The 8,293-nt window shown below is 32.9% G+C and overlaps 1 protein-coding gene across 6 annotated transcripts in view; it reads left to right on the top strand.

Annotated features, from left to right (window-relative positions):
- LOC106880451 (myosin heavy chain, non-muscle) overlaps window positions 1-8,293 on the top strand; it is a 135,185-nt gene that overhangs the window by 42,773 nt on the left and 84,119 nt on the right. The window lies entirely within an intron of this gene.

The raw sequence follows: 8,293 nt of genomic DNA, 5'->3' as shown, positions 1-8,293 counted from the left end.
GATTTGACTGAGGACTGGTGAAACCGGATGGCTACACCAGGCTCCAATCTGATTTGGCAGAGTTTCTACAGCTGGATGCCCTTCCTAACGCCAACCACTCTGAGAGTGTAGTGGGTGCTTTTACGTGCTACCCGCACGAAGGGCAGTCAGGCGGTACTGGCAACGGCCACGCTCAAATGGTGTATTTTATGTGCCACCCGCACAAGAGCTAGTCCAGGGGTGCTGGCAACGATCTCGCTCAAAAGTCCATTACACATGCCACGGGCACAAGTGTCAGAAAGGCGACGCTGGGCACAGGTGCCATCCCGATTTCACTTTCGCTTGCCCCAATAAGTCTTCGCAAGCTGAGTTTCGTGTCCAATGAAGGAGACAACGTTGGCATGGGTGCCAGTCATCAAATTTAGTTCGGTTTTGATTTCACTTGCCTCAACAGGTCTTCGCAAGCGGAGTTTAGTGTCCAAAGAAGGAAAGGTACGCATAAGTGGGCTGGCTACACCCCTGGCAGAGGCCTTGGATTTAGGTCTCACTTGGCTTGCCAGGTCTTCTCACGCACAGCATATTTCCAAAGGTCTCAGTCAGAAGTCATCACCTTGGTGAGGCCCAATTTTCGAAGGTCTTGCCTCAGCCCAGGTCTTCCTGGGCCTACCTCTTCCACGGGTTCCCGCAACTGTTAGGGTGTGGCACTTTATATATATATGTATATATATTTCAGATAGCATATTAGCGCTAGTTCCAACTGAAACAATACAGAGGGTGTATAATCTGTTTTTCTTTATTTTCAGTTTTTCCACACATCTTACCTAATGTTTCTGGTTACTTTTCTCACTCATTCTTATTTTTTTTTGTATTATTTTCTCCCCTTTTGCTTTTTTACCAATCATTTTTAGAATGAAACATTTTGACTTAAGTTAATACCTCAATGAATCTCATTAGTGTCTTGTGTGTCGACATGGTTACAATTCAATATCCTTTTTACATTGTAGATATCACTAATCAATTTGTATTGAATTTATAAAATTATTTAAATGGCCTACTTTTCTTCTCTCTCACTCTCTCTCTCTCTCTCTCTCTCTCTCTCTCTCTCTCTCTCTCTCCCTCTCCCCCTTCCTTTCTCTCTTCTTCCTTTCTCTCCTCTTCCTCTCTCTCTTCTCTTTCTCTCTTTCTCTCTCTCTCTCTTCCTCTCTCTTCTCTTTCTCTCTTCCTCTCTCTTCTCTTTCTCTCTTCCTCTCTCTTCTCTTTCTCTCTCCTCCCTCTCTCTTCTCTCTCTCTTCTCTTCCTCTCTCTCTCTCTCCTCTCTCTCTCTCCTCTCTCTCCTCTTCCTCTCTCTCTCTCTTTTCCTCTCTCTCCTCTTCTTTTCCTCTCTCCCCTCTTCTCTTCCTCTCTCTCCCCTCTTCTCTTCCTCTCTCTCCCCTCTTCTCTTCCTCTCTCTCTCCTCTTCTCCCTCTCCTCTTCTCTTCCCCCTCTCTCCTTTTCTCTTACCTCTCTCTCCCCTTCCTCTCCTTTCTCTCCTCCCTCCCTCTCCCCTCTTTCCCCCTTTCTTCCCTTTCTCTCTCTCCTCTCTCTCTTGTTGGATAGTCGCAACTATTATTGAGTAAACTTACCTGTGGCTGGGGAATAATCAATTGAGCATAAAATATAGTCCAGTTTGACCACTTATCCAAGTATGTTAGTAGGTATTGACCTTGGAGAACTGGAAATATTGATTTATTAATATTTTAAATCTTGACAAAACACTTCCATAATCTTCAACTGTACAAAAGTTTCAAAATGTCTTGCAGTTCACACGTTTCCTATAAAGTTCAAATTTTATCATATTCAGGACCATGTCCTTTCTTAGCAGAAAAAAAAAATGGTATATTATCAATTGTTTCTATAATTAAAACAGCCATCTTGAGGAAATCTGTGTGCTGGAAGAAACTTCTGAGCAAGCAATGAAATTCTCCTTGTATTGTTTGATGTCAGCCTGGAGTCCCTTCTTTTAAATCCCTGTATACAACATCCCTAATTGACAAATGTCATATTTGTCTTTTGATCACAGTCTTAACTTTATTATGGTCAAAGCAACTTAATTCATAAAGTAATTAGTAATAGTCATCGTATAGATAATTAGTTCTTTTATGCAATGTTTGTGCTTGATTGGAATTGCTTGGAAAAGTCTGTAATTAAGAAACTTACTTTGCAGCCTGGTCTCTGGTTCTGTTCTGTTGTGTGACACTTTTGTCTTCTACTATATCCCCAGGCCAACCAAAGACTTGTGAGTGGATTTGGTAGATGGAAGTTGAAAGAAGCCTCTCATAAATAAATGTGTGTGTGTGTGTGTTTTTGTCCTGACATCACATGTTGCTTGTAGAATGAGCAGCATTGTTATACAAGCAATATGTTTCCAGTTTTCCATGAAAGACATATCTGGCCATGGGAAATATTACCTTGCTTGGAAACAAGTGAGGATTTGCAACAGGAAGGCCTCAAAAAACTGTTTGGTCCATGCAAGCATAGAGGAGTACATGTTAAATGATGTTTATACAAGTCTTGTTGGAATCAGTGTTAGACCTTGTTTTTTAAAAATTTTTTGGTCTCTTATTAAACTGTTCTTTCATTTGGACCCAACACTAACAATTGCAGCCTATTTGATTTCTTCTGCATTTCTATTTTATGTACCTGGACTTCTCTGTGGAGTTAAAATTGATAGCTTATTTATCATATTGCTTTAAAAGTGTGTCATACTTAACCAAAGAAATAAGAATTTGTTTGCATATAAAGTTAAACAAATCTGAGAATATCTTACTAAAAGTAACTAAAACAATTTCATTAATCCTGACTATTTACACCCTAAATTACACAGGGTTTCATTTGAGACCCCTATAATGGTGCATAGTTCTCATTTAAGTTGATCTACATCATGCTTATCTCTTTGACATTACTAGAGCCCTTCTAACCCCCTATAGAACACTTACCCAAGAAATTATTCTTTGAATATCCTGTAAAAATTTATATAAGAAATTTAGTGACATTCTTGTCTTGACATTGATTTAACAATTTAACTATTATTTGGGACCTGATAATTAAGTGAAGTCTGGCATGGAAAGTAATATTAGACTTATTTTCTTGACATCTCTATACAAAAATATAAACTATGTAGCCATTTGTAAAAAGAATTACTTGGCTTTGCTATTGTCTCAAAATAATGAAATATTTTCTGAACCAAATGCCAAAGCACCACCTTATTTTTAAAATTTCAAGATTATACTAATTTCTTCTAGGCATTTTCTTTGAACCTGAATTAGCAGTTGGCATTCAAAATTTAATTTTACTTACAATTTGACATTTGTACTGTGATACATATTTTCTCCTATGTTAATAATAGGAGTAGTTTAAAGAATTTGTAAAACGGAATCGATAACATTGAATAAAAAATGTTATTTCATTGTTAAATTTTTGAATTCTGAGATCTTTACAATAAGAGGCAAATGCCTAACTGTTACTGTTTGAATTAGAAATTTGTTAGGATTATTATTCTCAAGATTAATTTTCTGATGAATACTAGATACATTTTTGTCAGTGGAAAACCTTTGTTATATTGGTTAATGGATTTGTTTAAACCTCTGAAATAAACTAGGTTTAGTTGTCTGTAAAGTCTTGAATATTCTTTGGTCATTTCACAACCAAAACACACAAAGTTTTGTTCTAAAATTTTTATTCGTATAAAAAATTTAATACGCAAAAGAAAAATGTAAAATATCTTATTTCATTTTTTTTTCTTTTGTAGTTGTTGAGTTTTATTTTAAGATCTTCAGTGTTGTGTGTGTGTTTACTCAAAGAACGTATTACTTCCTTTGGTTCTCTTAGTATTTCTTGTGAGAATGGTCTTCAAACTAAATACTTAGTTGGAAGAGTGTGATACTTAAACGCTAACCTCTAGATCAGCACACTTGGGAATACATTTTAGTGTTTAATTATAGATTTATAAGTCACTATCAGAATTATATTGCAATCTATATTAAAAAAAAAATGAAAAAAAAAAAACTCATTTGCTTTCATATACTAAATTTTGATTATGTACATTTATGAGCTCTGTAATGACAAGAAATCCTATTTTTTGTTTTATGATACTCATGCTAGAATTTTGAGTTTGACTATGTTGTTTCTACTTTTTCTACATTACCTCATTCATTAGTATGTCATAGTTAAAAGTTATAAATAAAATGTTGATTCCTCTGCATGGCAATGTCTGTCACACTTTAAACCTTTCTGGGAACTTTGACATATGTCACACAATAATTTCTTAATCTTACTTTTATTAGTTTTATTTTTAATGACTAATGGAGAATTTACAGTGCAATGCCTGCCACTTCCTGATAATGTGAGATACACTGAAGAAAAATGGTCCTTTCTGCTTGACATTCTTGAGATATTTTGAAGACACTTTTTTTCTTTTTGCTTTTTCAAAAACTTCTTCCTTTTCCATCTAACCCAAACACACAGAGTATCCCTTCACTAGGGGAAAAGGAAGATGAGAGTACAAGGAGGAAAACATTAATCTTACTCCAATTACATGTTTTTCTTTTCTTTCCCTAGAAAGTATTTCCTACTGATTTGGGCTTGTCTACATACAAAGCGCCCCCTGTTTGGCTATTTTGAGTCGAAAGAAAAATTCTTGCGTCAGTTATGTTTTTTTTACTAGCATATCTATAGAACTAAGCTGTTTACATTATTTAACAGTTTCACATTAGTTTTTATGTGGGTGCATATTTTATAAAACAATTTTATATGACATTTTGAACAAAAATTGGAAGCATATAGTATGCTTCTTATTTTTGCTTAAAATGCCATAAAAACTATTTTAGTGACCAATGGAAACACCATCATGAATATATGGTAGTTCTTTATTCATCAGCGGATGCTTTTAAAAATTAGTATTTAGTTTCCTTACTGTCTTTGTTTATTTTGCTACTGATACAAAACAACCTTGTAGAGCCTAGATTAATTACATGCTTGAAAATTTAACTTCACTTGTTGATTCATTTGAATGTTTTTAGAGTATTTTTGTTATACATCATTAACAGTGAACAGGAAAGTAATCTTGTGACTGTAGCTGCTTCCTCAGTTTTAATATTTTATCAGCCTAGCTAACTAATGTAATAGTAATTAACAAAAATATTTACAAATTAGATGCCATAATATACTAAGTTATGGTAAGAGTGAAAAATTCATAGCTTACAATAGGGAGCATATTTTATTAATTCTGACCTTTTTGAAAATTCTTTGCTATTGGACACATTGTTAATTAAAAAGTGGGGAAAAAACTGATAGTAATTTTTATGCTAGTTAGCTCTCTATCGTTACAAAACTTGAATGAATGCAGTTGGCATGCAGTATTTGTAGCAAAGTTGTAAGAGAGAAAAAAAAAACTATTTTCCCATAATTACTTTGGCTGCTCATCCTGCAATTTATTTCTAATAAAGTGAGAAGTTATTTAACAGTTGCACAATTCTATAATATTGGTAGGTTACCTTAATAAAAAATATGCAAGTTCCCTATTCTTCTATTAGCTTCATAATTTAAACTTCTATTATGTACCATTACCAATTGGTGTCTTATTGCTGTACAATATCTACAAGTCTTATCTCTTTGTATTGTAGTTGCTAATTTATTACATGGAATGTCACAATGGTTGAAGTCTTTTCTGTGAGATGTAATAACTCATGATGTATAGCTATACTTTAGTTAGTATCATAATCATTAACTTAGTAGTTCTGCAGCAGTTTTTTCTCATTACTTCTAATTTTACAAGCCATTCCTCTCCAGTCTTGAACTTATCATTTTTTTTTTATATGTTTCATCAGTAAGAAGCTGATCTGCTTTAAATCCTCAGCATCCCAGTACTTCCCAAGAATCTATGAATGAATCAATGTTCACTGATCAAAAAAGACATTTAGAAAGTCTCTGTTTCTATATAAAGAGTATAGAAGGAGTAGAAGAGCTGCTACAAATAGATCCTTAACATTTTACTTATCTGCCGTGTACATATTAGTAAAATGTTAAGCAAGGCTATTGAAAGTATCAAAAAAAAAAAAAGTGATTTATGAAAGTAGAAAATCTAGCAGCCTCTGGATTTTGTAGTAAGCAGTAATACTTTTGTCTATATAAGTGAAATGTTATGTGCTGTACATTTATCATTTGAGATAACATGCATCTCTCATCACTTGTCAATTTCTACAGTTGCTATAGTAGTGATGTACTGAGAATTTGTTGGGAGCTGAAACTAATACACTAGTTAATGAAGGTAGAGATGAGTTATCATAGAGCTAGTGCAGGGCAGTATATATTTCAGTTACACTGCGACAAGAGAATATTAATAACAACAAAAATATCAAGTGTTTGTCCCTTTCTCAGTTGTAAAGAGAAGTGGGAGCAGCTTTATCTGTTACACCTTGCATATTTTCTTGGGTGGGTATGAGGAATAAGCACAAGATTAGTTATATATTGAGTTATTTAAAATGTAATTTATTCATAAAGGCTGTTTTCATAGCCTTGTTTCTTTCATGCTTAAGAATTCAGATTATCACAGCATAATTTACTACCTGAATAAGTTAATAGGGGATAAATTGAGTGAATTCTTTTATACTGTTAGGATTGCCCTTCAAGACAATAAATTTGCCTTCTACCTTAATAATATGATGATAATGATAATTGACCAAATTGCTTGAAGTGAAAACTTTTCATATCTTTTCACTGACATCCCTAGCAAAGTTAGTTCTTAATAATCCAATTTCACCTAGTTTAAATAGGATATCATATGGTAGTATGGCTTATTGCTGCAAGTAGAGGTGCATTGTAACAGCTCTTTTATTAGCTAGCAGTGTTGGAAATCACTCTTGGGTAGCTTTTCTAAGTCTGTGTAGTTCTTTCATCTGTAGGCTAAGTAGTAGTCAATAATGACTCAGTGACATTCTAGCATATAACTCTAGAAAAGTCTCACCTTAAAACTGTAGGTTGGGTGTCAGTCATCTTATATCTGAATATAAATTTTGGAACATGCTAATTTATATTGGTGAACAAGTATTTCGAACCAAAAATTTTTAAAACTTAAATTTATGCATATATTCATATATGAAATATGTCTTATACTGTAAGGTATGAAATATACTGTTTCATTATGTATAGAATACAATATTTCATAGTATTTTGTAATCTCAGAAACCGTTGTTATAATAAAAGAAATCATAAATTGTCATACTTCATATATTCTTGTTTTTCTGCTGAATTTAATTTAATGTTATAATTTTATTATTTAGTAATTTCATTTAATTGCTTTATACTTAATGTTTGTTGCACAGACAAATTTAACATTTCATCAAGTTAAATTCTTGTAACAGTTGTCAATATTTCTAAAGAGTTCATAGGTGAAACCAGAAGGGAGGCTTTATGTGGTTCTTGACATGCTGGAAATGTCAGCTAAATTTCCATATTATACTCTATTGTCTTTATAGAAGCAGATACATTATTTAATGTAATTCAATATAGTCACCCATAAAAAGATGGTAAATGCTGGAATACCTTGAGGTTAGGTCTGCTTGATCAGAGATGACCTAGGGCTAAATATGCTAATTAATGGATAAATCTGTGATTGAAAGTTATTATCCACCAAGCACTTTGCTATTAATAACTTAGCTCTATTATAGTATTGACTTTAAGAAAAAGAACTTCAGCTCAACTTCAAAGAAAAAATAAAATAACTCTTTATTGTCAGATAGAGGAAATATTCTAAAATGTTCTTGATTAGTTAAATAAAATTACTTACAATTGGAGACAATACTGATTAAATAATAATTACATCTTTAGATAAGTATATGTAGATGACTTCACTTGCTGCTTGATTTTGTTGACTAATGGTAGGTAGACACTGATGTTATTTTTGGAGAACAGGCATTATATAATTCTGTAAACTTGCAGTTGAAACCAACTACCAGTGCTGCTGTTAAGTGTCATTTCAGAATCCCATTCATGTCTGTTAGTAGTTCATAGTTAGTATGTAATTAGGAGTCACTTGTAAAACGAGATAAAATTTTGCAGTGAGTGTGTGTTTGTGAATAAGATGTTAAGCAATGAGTTGTAGGTGATGCCAAAATTGTCAATAAATGTATAAAAGTTTTTTATTTACATTATATAGAGCTACATTTAATACTTTGTAAAATGTTTTATTTTTAATTAGTATAATATTACTAATTTGATTTTTTTTTATGTATTGATCTCTTTCGTATGTATAAAGTAAGTTTTATATATATATATATAT

The sequence above is a fragment of the Octopus bimaculoides genome, chromosome 2 (genome assembly GCF_001194135.2).
Source record: "Octopus bimaculoides isolate UCB-OBI-ISO-001 chromosome 2, ASM119413v2, whole genome shotgun sequence".
Lineage (NCBI taxonomy): Eukaryota > Metazoa > Mollusca > Cephalopoda > Octopoda > Octopodidae > Octopus > Octopus bimaculoides.
This window is presented reverse-complemented; position numbering and strand designations above follow the sequence as displayed.